Consider the following 14,935-nt stretch of genomic DNA (forward strand, 5'->3'; position numbering starts at 1 on the left):
AGCCAGGACATGGAAACAACCTAGATGTCCCTCAGCAGATGAATGGATAAGAAAGCTGTGGTACATATACACAATGGAGTATTACTCAGCTGTTAAAAAGAATTCATTTGAATCAGTTCTGATGAGATGGACGAAACTGGAGCCGATTATACAGAGTGAAGTAAGCCAGAAAGAAAAACACCAATACAGTATACTAACACATATATATGGAATTTAGAAAGATGGCAATGACGACCCTGTATGCAAGACAGGAAAAAAGACGCAGCTGTCTATAACAGACTTTTGGACTCAGAGGGAGAGGGAGAGGGTGGGATGATATGGGAGAATGGCATTCTATCATGTATACTATCATGTAAGAATTGAATCGCTAATCTATGTCTGACGCAGGATACAGCATGCTTGGGGCTGGTGCATGGGGATGACCCACAGAGATGTTATGGGGAGGGAGGTGGGAGGGGGGTTCATGTTTGGGAACACATGTAAGAATTAAAGATTTTAAAATTAGAAAAATAAAATAAAATAAAATAAAATAAAATAAAATAAAAAAAAAAGAATTTACCTTGATTTCACAGTTTTATACATGAAAGTAAATGATTATATATAGCTGGCCTATTTTCACAAACAGCATAGAGTCCACCTAGAATTTGAACTGAGTAGAATAAGGTGGATATTATTCCTAATTACTATGTTTTATGTTACAAATGTCTTCTAGCAGACATCTTTTTCCCAGGAGTAACAGGTTATGAAAAATCTTGATGATGTTCCCCAATATTAAGTATAAAACTAGATTCACTCTCTTTTATTATTTTTAATGAATGTTGATTTTCTCATCTGGACAAAATGGGTAGAGAAGATCTCAGACAATCTTCTAGGGTGTTAAAATAACTGAAGAAGACCATATGCTACAAACAAAATGTGACAAGTCATGAGCTGACAGTCTTTATACTCAAGAGTTCAGTTCAGTTGCTCAATCAGCTCCGACTCTTTGCAACCCCATGGACTGCAGCACTCCGTGCTTCCCTGACCATCACCAACTCCTGGAGCTTGCTCAAACTCATGTCCTTCAAGTTGGTGATCCATCCAGCGGTCTCTTCCTCTGTCACCCCCTTCTCCTCCTGCCTTCAAACTTTCCCAGCATCAGCATCCTTTCTAATGAGTCAGTTTTTTGCATCAGATGGACAAAGTATTGGAGCTTCAGCATCAGTGCTTCCAGTGAATATTTAGGATTGATTTCTTCTAGGATTGGCTGGCTTGATCTGGGAGACAAGGGACTCTCAAGAGTCTTCTCCTATACCACAGTTCAAAAGCATCAATTATTCGGTGCTCAGCTTACTTGATGGTCTGACTCTCACATCTATACGTGAGTACTAGAAAAATCATAGCTTTGACTAGACAGACCTGTCAGGTAGTTAGAATAGGAAAAAGGAGTCCAAAATGGGGGTGGCTAAATGACAAAGAAGGGGAAAGCCCATGAAAATAGAACAAAGGAATGTCCGAGGACCAGAGTGAGGACCTCAGGTAAAACAAACAGCACTCCTGACTAGCCCAATTTACACAGGGCAGGTTCAGGGGGAGGAGAAAAAACATAAAAAGAGGAGCCAAAATTGGGCGAGGGCCTCTCTTCCCTTTTGGGTCAGCATGCCCTCATGCCTCGAGGATGTATTTTCCTTTACTTTCTAAATAAAACTGAGCTGTAACACGGAGTAACACTGGTCCACCCGAGAGTTGTAACACTGGTACATCTGAGGGCTGTAACACTGGTCCATTGCTTCAATTTTTTGTTGCGACGAGACAGAACCGAGGAAATTACAAACTCCCCCAACAGGCTTTGTTCACAAAGTGATGTCTCCACTTCTTAATACGTTGTCTATGTTTGTCACAGCTTTTCTCCCAAGGAGCAATTGTCTTTTAATTTCATGGCTGCAGTCACCATCTTCAGTGGTTTTGCAGACCAAGAAAATAAAATCTATCACTGTTTCCATTGTTTCCCCCATCTATTTGCCATGGAGTGATGGGACCAGATGCCATGACCTTAGTTTCTTGAATGCTGAATTTTAAGCCAGCTTTTTCCCTCTCTTTTGCCCTCATCAAGAGACTCTTCAGCTTATCTTTGCTTTCTGCCATAAGGGAGGTTTTATCTGGATATCTGAAGTTATTAATATTTCTGCCGGCAATCTTGTTTCCAGCTTGTGCTTCATCCAGCCCTGCATTTCGCTTGATGTACTCTGCATATAAGTTATATAAGCAAGGTGATAATATATAGAAAGACATACTCTTTTCACAATTTTGAACCAGTCTTTTGTTTGCTGTCCAGTTCCAACAATTGCTTCATGACCTGCATACAGGTTTCTCAGGAGGCAGGTAAGGTGGTCTGATATTCTTATCTCTTTAAAAATTTTCCACAGTTTGTTGTGGTCCACACACTCAAAGGCTTTGGCATAGTCAATGAAGCAGAAGTAGATGATTTTTCTAGAATTCTCTTGCCTTTGCCATGATCCAGTGGAAGTTGGCAATTTGATCTCTGGTTCCTCTGCCTTTTCTTAATCCAGCTCATACATCTGGAAATTCTCAGGTCATATACTGTTGAAGCCTAGCTGAAGAATTTTGAGCATTACTTTGCTAGTGGGTGACACTGGTCCGTTGCTTCAAATTTTTGTTGCGATGAGACAGAACTACCACTCTGAGTGCATTTGTGAGGTAGTTTGAACATATTTGGCATTGCCTTTCTTTGGTACTGGAGTAAAAACTGACCTCTTACAGTCCTGTGGTTACTGCTGAGTTTTCCAATTTTGCTGGCATATTAAGTGCAGCACTTGCACAGCATCATCTTTTAGGATTTGAAATGGCTCAGCTGGAATTCCATCACCTAGCTATGTTCATCATGATGCTTCCTAAGGCCCACTTGACTTCACACTCCAGTCTCTAGGTGATCACAACATTGGGTCATTAAGATATGTTTTATACAATTCTTCTGTGTACTTTTGCTACCTCTTCTTAATATCTGCCTGTTTTAAGTCTATACCATATCTGTCCTTTATTGTGCCCATCTTTCCATGAAAGTTTCCCTTGGTATCTAATTTTTTTGAAGGTCTTTCCCACTCTTTTTTTTCCCCCTCTATTTCTTTACATTGATCACTTAGGAAGGATTTCTTATCTCCCTTTTCTGTTCTTTGGAACCCTGCATTCAGAGGGACATATCTTTCCTTTTCTCCTCTGCCTTTTACTTTTCTTTTCTCAATTATTTGTAAGGCCTTCTCAGACCATTATTTTGCCTTTTTGCATTTCTTTTTCTAGGATATGGTTTTGTTCAGGGTCTTCTGTACAATGCCATGAACCTCTGTCCATAATTCTTCAGGCACTCTATCAGATCTAATCCCTTGAATCTATTTGTCACTTCCACTGTATAGTCATAAGGGATTTTAATAGGTCATACCTGAATGGTCTAGGGGTTTTCCCTACTTTCTTCAATTTAAGTCTGAATTTGGCAATAAGGAGTTCATGTTCTGAGCCACAGTCATTTTCTGGTCTTGTTTTTACTGACTATATAGTTCTTCTCCACCTTCAGCTGAAAAGACTATAATCAATCTGATTTCAGTATTGACCATCTGGTGATGTCCATGCATATAGTCATTTCTTGTGTTGTTGGAAGAGGGTGTATGACCAGTGCTTTCTCTTGGAAAAACTCCATTAACGTTTGCCCTGCTTCATTTTATACTTCAAGGCCAAATTTGCCTGTTACTCTAGCTATTTCTTTAGTTCCTACTTTTGCATTCCAGTCCCCTATGATAAAAAGGACATCTTTGTTCTGTTGTTAGTTCTAGAAGGTCTTGTATGTCATCATAGAACCATTCAACATCATTTTCTTTCAGCATTAGTGGTTGGGTTATAGACTTGGATTACTGTGATATTGAATGTTTTACCTTGGAAATGAACAGAGATCACTCTGTCATTTTTGAGATTTCACCCAAGTACTGCATTTCAGACTCCCTTGTTGCTGTGAGGGCTACTTACTTCTTATTTGGATTCTTGCCCACAGTGGTAGATATAATAGTCATCTGAATAAATTCATCCATTCCAATCCATTTTAGTTCACTGATTGCTAAAATGTCAATGTTAACTCTTGCCATCTCCTGTTTGACCACTTCCTTGCTTCACGGACCTAACATTCCAGGTTCCTATGCAATATTCTTCTTTACAGCATCAAACTTTACTTCCTTCACCAGTCACATCCACAACTGGGTATTGTTTTTGCTTTGGCTTTGTTTCTTCATTCTTTCTGGAGTATTTTCATTCTTCTCCAGAATCATACTGCACACGTACCGACCTGGAGAGTTCATCTTTCAGTGTCATATCTTTTTGCCTTTTTACACTGTTCACAGGGTTCTTAAGGCAAGAATACTGAAGCAGCTTGGCTTTCCCTTCTCCAGTGGATTATGTTTCACCAGAATTCTCAACCATGACCCATCCATCTTGGGTGACGCTACACAGCATGGCTCATAGTTTGATTGAGTTAGATAAGACTGTGATCATGAGATTCAAGAGTTCAGAGAATAGCAAAAAGGAGCAGAAGGCAGAAGACCTTATAGGATAAAGAATAGGGAACAAGGAAGAAAAATAATGAAAATATCTGATTGGCTGGGGTTATATATCTGGGTGTGTCTGACGTATCAAGGAAGCGGGGCAATGATCTATGTTACTTGGCAATCATGAGTTGATAATTCAGATGGTCTGACTTTTGTGCAGATGGACCATTTACAAGAATATGAAACCAAAAGCTAAAGATTTGTTTTACTAACATGGTTTTTCAAGTTCAGTGACATCCAAACTAGCCAAAAAGAAAAAGAATGTGAGATCAATTTGACAATTCAAACAAACTTTATTTAACACTTCAAAATGTGGGTGATGTCCATTCTCAAGAGTTTTGGAGAAATTCATATTTCATGAAGTGTTAAAGTATCACCTAAATTGTCTTTTTAAATCATTTTAAGAAGCCCAAATTCTTTTGACAGAAGGAATCAGTTGACTATGAAAAAATAAAGAATAAAAATAGGATAAAAATTTTATTTTTAGTTTTTTAAGAAACCTCCATACTGTTTTCCATAGTGGCTACATCAATTTATATTCCTATCAACAGTGTAGGCTGCTGCTGCTGCTAAGTCGCTTCAGTCATGTCCGACTCTGTGCAACCCCATAGACAGCAGCCCACCAGGCTCCCCTGTCCCTGGGATTCTCCAGGCAAGAACACTGGAGTGGATTGCCATTTCCTTCTCCAATGCATGCAAGTGAAAAGTGAAAGTGAAGTAGCTCAGTCGTGTCCGACTCTTAGCGACCCCATGGACTACAGCCTACCAGGCTTCTCCATCCATGGGATTTTCCAGGCAAGAGTACTGGAGTGGGGTGCCATTGCCTTCTCCACTCAACAGTGTAGGAGAGTTCCCTTTTTTCCATATTCTGTCCAGAAATTATTGCTTGTAGATTTTCTGACTATGGACATTCTGATCAGTGTGAAGTAATACCACATTGAATTTTGATTTGCATTTTTCTAATAATTAATGATGTTGAGCACCTTCTTATGTGCTTCTTGGCCATCAGTATGTCTTCTTTGGGGAAATGGTACAGATGAACCTATTTGCAGAACAAGAATACAGACACAGACATAGAGAATCAACATGTAGCCCTGGTGGGGGAGGGGAAGGTGAATTGTGAGATTAGAATTGACATATACACAACTATCATATGTAAAACAGATACCTAGTTGGAACCTGCTGTACAGCACAAGGAACTAAGATGAATGTTCAGTGATGACATAGATACATGGGATGGGGTGGGCGTGGAAGGAAGGTTCAAGAAGGAGAGGATATATGTAGGCATATGGTTGATTCACTTCATTGTACAGCAGAAAGTAACATAACATTGTAAAGAAATTATGGTGTGCTCAGTGTGTCTGACTCTTCGCAATCCTATGGACTCCAGCCCATCAGGCTCCTCTATCCATAGTATTTCCCAGGCAAGAATACTGGAGTAGGATGCCATTTCCTTCTTCAGGGATCTTCCTGATTCAGAGATTGAACCTGCATCTCCTGCACTTCAGGCAGATTCTTTATTGCTCAACCACCAGAGAAGCCACAACAATTATTTTAAAAAAGAAAGAAGAGAAAGAGAAGGAAAAAGGCAGAAAGGATCCAGCCCAAAAACTAAAGATCTTTTACCACAGTTTAGTATAAACTCTTCCAGCGTTGGGTGATAGGCACTGAAGCCCTAGGGCCCCCTTATAAGCTAGGTTTGAGCTGAATGGGCAGTTTGTACCCTGGCAACAAAAAGGTATAGAAAATATCAAAGAAAAGTCTCTTAAAACTAACTCAATGTTATATCTCACTCCAATTGACTGAAATATTTTTTTTTTTTAAAGGAAACTATCCATACCTGGCCATCAAGATAAATGAGAGGGACTCAGTATATTTCTGAAAACTTTAGATAAAACTGTGCCAAATCAAAGAAGGGGCAAAACAAAAATTCAATTAGGTTCCATATAGCTGTTCTACTGAGAAATGAACTGAAGAAAGGAAAGGAGAAATCAAAAGGGTCTTGGAAATTACAATCTGAGTGAATGGAAACAGAAAAAAACAAAACAAAACAAGAAAACACATGCATTAAGTGCTAAACCCAGTAGATGGTGGGACCCATGAAAGAAGAGAGTAGTAATCAGGCAAAATCAGTCAAAAGATGAGCTTGTAAGGGAGAGACAGTAATTAGAAAACAAAGTGAGACGAAAGGTGCCATGGGAGAATACTTTAGAAACAAGAAGTAAGAATTGGAACACCATTTCTACTAATAAGGCATTTTCCTAGAGATCCCCTGGAGAAGAAAATGGCAACCCACTCCAACTCCTTGCCTGGAAAATCTACGGACACAGGAGCCTATAGGGCTACAGTCTATGGGTTTGCAGAGTTGGACACGAGCACACACATAGTGTATCACTTAGAGTTGGAAGAGGAAAAACGTAGTAGGAAAAGTGGGTTTAAGGATAAAAACTCGATTTTTAGAATAGAAACATGGAAAATTGGAGCCTCCCTGACTATAAAGAAAGATGAGCATTGAAGAATTGATGCTTTGAACTATGGTGTTGGAGGACTCTTGAGAGTTCCTTGGACTACCAAGAGATCAAATCAGTCAATCTTAAAGGAAATCAGTCCTGAATATTCAATGGAAGCACTGATGGTGAAGCTGAAACTCCAATGTTTTGGCCACCTGATGTGAAGAACTGACTCATTAGAAGAGACATTGATGCTGGGAAAGACTGAAGGCGGGAGGAGAAGGGGAGGACAGAGGATGAGATGGCTGGATGGCATCACTAACTCAATGGACATGAGCTTCAGCAAGCTCTGGGAGTTGGTAATGGACAGGGAAGCCTGCTGTGCTGCAGTCCATGGGGTTGCAAAGAATAGGACAAGGTTATGGGACTGAACTGAACTGATACAAAAAGCATAACAAATAGAATCATGGAAAAGTAAAGATAAATACTTTTCTGAAATGAGAAAATAGCTGAATTTACACACTGGCAAGGTTCACCTTGTTCCCATAAAACTTAATAAGAGAACATTCAGAACCAAAACATGTGCTACTGAAACTATTGAATTGTAGGTATAAAATAATAATAATGCCAAAGGCAAACAGACAAAGCAAGTTACCTATAAACACAAATAGCAAGAGAGCCTCAGACTTCTTTTAGGCAATCATTGTGGATTGAAGTCAAGACTATAATGTTTCCAAGGAAAAGAGAGTTAATAGAAATTCATTCATAGCCAAGTCACTATTAATGTGCAAAAGAAACAGAAATATATTCCCAGATTGTCTGGAGTTTGGGAGATATACTGGTGGCTCAGATGGTAAAAAATCTGCTGGCAGTGCAGGAGACCCAGATTTGATCCCTGGGTCAGGAAGATCCCCTGGAGGAGGAAATGGCAGTCCACTCCAGTATTCTTGCCTGAAGATTTCCATGGACAGAGGAGGCTGGCTGGTTATAGTCCATGGGGTTGCAAAGAATGGGACATGACTAAGTAACTAACACTTTTGCTTGTTTTATTACTTGTAAGCTAATCTTTATATAATTTTTACAACTAAGATGCTGATCAAAACAACAAAATTCTGGTGTGATAACTATGATAACAAAAACAGAACAGAAATACATAAGTGGGATAAACTTACCAGTTTAAAGGAAAAGTTTGCTTTCTAAAAATATAAACCAACAATAAGTTGTACATAAGTGATGTACATAAGAAAGCTGTGGTACATATACACAATGGACTATTACTCAGCCACTAAGATGAATACATTTGAATCAGTTCTAATGAGGTGGATGAAACTGGAGCCTATTATACAGAGTTAAGTAAGCCAGAAAGAAAAACACCAATACAGTATACTAATGCATATATATGGAATTTAGAAAGATGGTAATGATAACCCTGTATGCAAGACAGCAAAAGAGACACAGATGTATAGAACAGTCTTTTGGATTCTGTGGGAGAAGGTGAGGGCAGGATGATATGGGAGAATGGCATTGAAACACGTAAATTATCACACATGAAACGAATCGCCAGTCCAGGTTTGATGCATGATACAGGGTGCTCGGGACTGGTGCACTGGGATGACCCAGAGGGATGGAATGGGGAGGGAGATGGGAGGGGGGCTCACGATGGGGAACACATGTACATCCATGGTGATTCATGTCAATGTATGGCAAAACCAATACAATACTGTAAAGTAAAAAAATAAATAAAACTGGAAAAAACATAAAGTGACTCAAAAGAATAAATAATTATTTAGTTAATTATATATATTAAATATATAAATAAATATATTTATTAATTATACTAGTAATAAATATAATGCATACAAATATAAATCAGGTGATAATAAGATTTGAAAAATTGGCATTCAAGAAAAATTTGTTCATTTGGGCCAAAAAGTACTTTGTAAGAGATAATATCTTAAAAAACAGATATTTGTCATTAATATGTGCCTAGGGCCTCCCAGGTGGCACAGTGGTAAAAAATCTGCCTGCCAGTCCTTGAGTTGGAAAGATCCCCTGGAAAAGGGCATGGCAACCAACTCCAGTATTCTTGCCTGGAGAATCACATGGACAGAGGAGCATGGTGGACTACAGTTCTAAGCATCACAAAGCGTTAGACAGGACTGAGTGTATATATATATATTATATATATATTATTATATGTTATATATATATATATATATACCGAGTATATATATGTACATATATGCTGCAGCTGCTGCTGCTAAGTCACATCAGTCATGTCCGACTCTGTGCAACTCCATAGATGGCAGCCCACCAGGCTCCTCTGTCCCTGGGATTCTCCAGGCAAGAATGCTGGAGTGGGTTGCCATTTCCTTCTCCAGGTGTGTGTGTGCCTATATATATATATAATTATGAAAAGATTTGTCAGATATACAAGAGTAGATATATATAGAATACATACATATCCTATGTATGTAATAAAACATTTTTATCCATTCTTTGGACAAACACAAACTTAAGAATGCACATAATACAATTTATAAGGTTGATTTCAAAGAAATACAACAAAACTATATGCAAACAATGGAGTATTTATATTATCAAGATTCTATCAACCACTTGTTAAACAGGTTTAGTTTAACATTGGCAAGATTGAAAAATAATCAGTTACTCAAAACTAGTGAATAAATATGTAATTTGGATGTCTTGCATGTAAGTTACCTAAACAACTGCTTTAAAAGGATGCTCTCATTTGTTTCCTTCATATTCACAATTATTTCACTCGGCTATTACATGAATGCCTTAAAAAATGGAACATTCTTACCAGGCCTTTTGGACCTGGTGTGTGTGATTGTATAAAATGACCTCTTTAAGAAGCACTTTTTCTACAAAGAAGATTCAAAATACTTACATATGTGCTTCCAATTCTGGGAAGCAGCATGGAATGTCAGTGATTGATGAGCCAGTTATTTCAGAATTCCATTTTATGATAGTATTTCAAAAATGTTAAGTCTTGTGGCAGTTTTGCCAGATCAAAAAGCTGTAATTCAGTGTGACCATAATGCTGAGCAGTTAGTTCTGGTCCCATAGTTTGATGCCACTTTACATTTGCAGATCAATCCCCCATACACCACTGTCACATAAAAAACACCCCATTGCACTGTACAATTTGGCATGATTGCCTAAGAGGCCTAGATTGAACTGGCATTAATTAGCTATGTCACACTATTATTCATTTCCAATGAATTTGCTCTTACCATTCAGATCAGGGATGAATTCACTAGCACAGCAGTGTGTAGAAATGATATATAGTCCATTTGCTTGTGTTTGGTCTAGTATTCCTCTACACAGAAAAGTCACTGATGTAAGATTTAATGCACTCTAAATTTTATTCTATTCTTTGTACCCTCCCTTCCTTTCTCAGTGCAGATAATTCACACTTTAAGAGACCATCCCCAGACTGAATATTGCAAGTGAAGCTCAGTTCTTTTTTTCTGTCTATGATGGCTTTGTTTTATTCTCCTTTCTAGATTCTCTGTCTACCTCTCACGGCCTCACTTTCTGCCAGTAATCTTAGATTCCTAAATGTTCAAGAAATATTTCATTGGATTCCTATGTAAAGTCAGGGTATATATTCCTATTTATTCTGAGTAGGGAATCCCTAAAAGAGAGAATATCCATAAATAATATGGAAATAAAATTACCCAATAGGCTACATAATGGTCTTAGGTGAACTCTCTGGCCACATTCATTTTAAAGCTATTGTTGAGCATCTTAAAGCATTATATTGTCCATTTTATTGTCCAGTATGTCTGGTCCAAAACTTTATTCTTTCTTAAAAACTTGTCTACATTCAGTCAGAAATATAGGACACAGAGCATTTAACTTTGTGGCTCAGAGGCAAACTAGTCCCATAAAACTATAGTCTTCCAAACTGTGTGCTTTGAAAATGGTTGAAAAGCACTGCATACATTTTTTTTCTTTAATGTGTCTGAAACATGGTTTAAAGAGCAAACTTTCTCCAGGGTGTCACTGTTAAAATATATTACTGGACATCGTTTTATAAACTGTACAGTTATGTAGTATTGGTAGTTATTCATTAAGAAGTTTTAAACTTCAAGTCACAGAAACTTCTGACTCAGGAACAACAAAACAAAAAAAAAATCTCTTCTAGCATCAGGTAAGATAACTTTGACATACAAAATCCCTTGTAATTCCCAATATATCAGTGTAACTCATGTCATAATGGGAAATTGCTTGCTGCAATTTCAACCATTACATACAGTCATTTCCCTACCCAGTAAAAGGGTAAAAAGAAATCTTTTCCAAGGCAATCCAAAAATGTCTTCTCATATTTCATTGGCCAGTATTGTAATATATCAGCAATATTAAACCAATGACTTACAAGGACAATAAGACCAATATGGTTGGCTTTTTTTCTTTTTTTTTCCAGTAATTCCTTTGGACCTCAGGATAATGCCATTCTTCTCAGAGTCCCAGTGGGGATATTGCCATCAAGAAAGAAAAGATTTGGAAAAGCAAATAATAGTGTCTGGGGAATTCATTTGCCTAGTTAGCTAATTCATATTTTATTTCCTAAGAGGATGAAACTCAAGCAGGTAAATGATCTTTAGTGCAATTTAGAACACTGATAGGACAAGACCTATATATTTGAGGCAAATAATAAAGGATCAGGGAAAAGATTCCTAGAGTGAAGATCACTGAGTTATCAGACAGCTGTTTATGTTAATAATAGGTGGAGGGTTAGGAAGACTCTAGTTAAGGAGACTTTTTAAAAATGAAGTAAGTCAGAAAAAGAAGTATACCATAATATCACTTATATGTGGTTGCTATTGTTGTTTTTCAGTTGCTAAGACATATCCAACTTTTGTGACTCCATGGACGGTAGCATGTCAGGCTCCCCTGTCCCTCACTGTCTCCGGGAGTTTGCTCAAACTCAGGTCCATTGAGTTGGTGACGCCATCCCACCATCTCATCCTCTGCTGTTCCCTTCTTCTCAAGCCTTCAATCTTTCCCAGCATCAGGGTCTTTTCCAATGAATCAGTTCTTTGCATCAGGTGGTGAAAGTCCTGGAGCTTCAGCTTCAGCCTCAGTCTTTCCAATGAATATTCAGGGTTGATTTCCATTAGAATTGACTGGTTTAATCTCCTTGAATATGAATGAGCTTATTTAAAAAACAGAAACAGACTTACAGAGTAAGAGGATAAATTTATGGTTATAAGAGGGAATGTTCTGATGGCTCTCCTTACTAGCAATTTGCTCTCTTCCCAGGGCCTCCCTTCTCCCTGAGACACAGCAACACTGAAATTAGGGTAACTGATAACCCTAAACCAGCAACTAATAAATAAATACTTATTTATTTGCGTGAAACAAAGAGTCACCCATCTCTCAGTTTAAATCAGCAGTTACAAATGATTAAACTTCTCGGGAAGCCATGTTGAAAGCCAAGTTACGTGAACAGTTAGGCCTCTTGTCCAAATAGCCAAGTTGTAAATGTAAGAAAAATTTATACATGGACATTAAGAGTGCTATTCCAGTGAACACACAGATGAAATGAAAGCAAATCAGCTTTGTTGTTGCTATGGAGAAAGTTTTGGTGGTCTGAATGGAAGATCAGACTAGCCACAACATTCCATTAAACCAAAGCCTAAGCCAAAGCAATGCTCTGACTCTTCAACTCTAGAAAGATGGGAGAGGCAAGGAAGCTGTCTCCATAACATAGAAATAAAAGATAAAGCAGCAAGTGCTCATGTAGAAGCTGTACCAAGTTATCCAGAAAGCCGAGCTAAAATAATTAAAATGAAGGCAGCTATACTAAGCAACAGATATTTTATGTAGACAAAACAGTCTTACATTGGATGCCATATACAACTTTTATAGCTTGGGAAGAGAAGTCAATGCTTGGCTTCAAAGTTTCAAAAATGGACTAGCTCTCTTGTTAGGGGTTAACAAAACTGGCAACTTGGAGTTGAAGCCAGTTTTCATATACATTCTGAAAATTCTAGGGTCCTTAAAAATTATGCTAAATCTATTCTACTTATGCTCTGTAAATGAAACAACAAAGTATATCTGTTTATATCATGGTTTACTGAATCTTTTAAACCCACTATTGAGATCTACTTCTCAGAGAAAAAGATTTCTTTCAAAATATTACTACTCATTGACAATGTACCGGTTCACTCAAGTGCTCTGATGAAGATATACAATAAGATGAATGTTCTGTTTCATGACTGCTAACACAATGTCTATTCTGCAGCTCATGGATCAAGGAGTAATGTAGATGTCTTATTATTTAAGAAATACATTTCATAAGTCTAGAGCTACCAAAGATAGTGATTCCTCCATTGGGACTGGGAGGTCAACTGAAAATCTGGAGAAGATTCATCTTTTAGATGGCCATTAAAAACATTTGTGACTCATGGGATGATCTCAGAAAATCAAATAAATAGGAGTTTGGAAGAAATTTATTCTAACTCTTATGAATGACTTTGAGGGGTTCAAGAGCTCAGTGAAAGAAGTAACTGCAGACATGGTGGCAATAATAAGAGAACTATAATCAGAAATAGAGCCTGAAGATGTGACTGAATTGCTGTTATCTCCTGAAAAAGCTTGAATGGATAGCTGCTTTTTGTGAATGAGCAAATAGAGTGGTTTCTTGAGATGGAATCTACTCCTGGTGAAAATGCTGTGAAGACTGTTGAAATAATAAAGGATTTAGAACATTGTATTAGCTTAGTTGATAAAACAGTGGCAGTGTTTAAGAGGACTGACTCCAATCTTCAAAGTTCTACTGTGAGTAAAATATAATCAAACAATCTTGCATAATACAGAGAAGTCATTTATGAAAGGAAAAGTCAACTGATGCAGCAAACTTCATTTTTGTCTTACATTCAGAAATGTCTACAGTCATTCCAACATTTAGAAACCACCACTCAGACCAGTCAACTGCCATGAACATTGAACCAAGATCTTCCGCCAGCAAAAATATCACTACTCATTGAAGGCGTCAATGATAGTTATTTTTTAGTAATAAATTAGTGAAAGTTGCTTCAGTCGTGTCCGACTCTTTGCGACACTTTGACTGTAGCCTGCCAGGCTCTTCTGCTCATGCAATTCTCCAGGCAAGAATACTGGAGTGGATTGCCATTCCCTTCTCCAGGGGATCTTCCTGACCTAGGGATTGAGCCCTGTGTCTCTTTTATTGGTGGGCAGATTCTCTACCATCTGAGCCACCAGAGAAGCAACAAATTAAGTACATCTATTTTTAAGCATAATACCATTGCATACCTAATAAACTACAGTATAGTGTAAACATAATTTTTATATGCACTGGAAAGCCAAAATGATTTGTGTGATTCACCTTCTTGCAATATTCACTCTATTGTGCTGGTCTGGAACTGAACCCACAATATCTCTGAAGTATGTTATAGATCTCTTAGGTCCATGCTAGGTTCTAGCTACTCACTCAAAGGTTACATTTCACAAAAGTATGTACCTATAAGAACATTTGTCCTAAATGACACACATTTTTTGATAGGGTCTTGCATTCCTTAATTGAAAAAGATATAGTGGATAATGGAAGACATACAGGGCACATTTTGGAAAGCAGATGTGTTCTTAAATCACAACTCTAGAATTGAGCTGCATAAGTTGCTTATATATTTTTGAGATTAGTTGTTTGTCAGTTGCTTCATTTGCTATTATTTTCTCCCATTCAGAAACCAAAATTGAAAGAGACACATGTATCCCAATGTTCATCGCAGCACTGTTTATAATAGCCAGGACATGGAAACAACCTAGATGTCCATCAGCAGATGAATGGATATGAAAGCTGTGGTACATATACACAATGGAGTATTACTCAGCCATTAAAAAGAATAC

This window comes from Budorcas taxicolor, chromosome 1 (assembly GCF_023091745.1).
Source record: "Budorcas taxicolor isolate Tak-1 chromosome 1, Takin1.1, whole genome shotgun sequence".
Taxonomy (NCBI): domain Eukaryota; kingdom Metazoa; phylum Chordata; class Mammalia; order Artiodactyla; family Bovidae; genus Budorcas; species Budorcas taxicolor.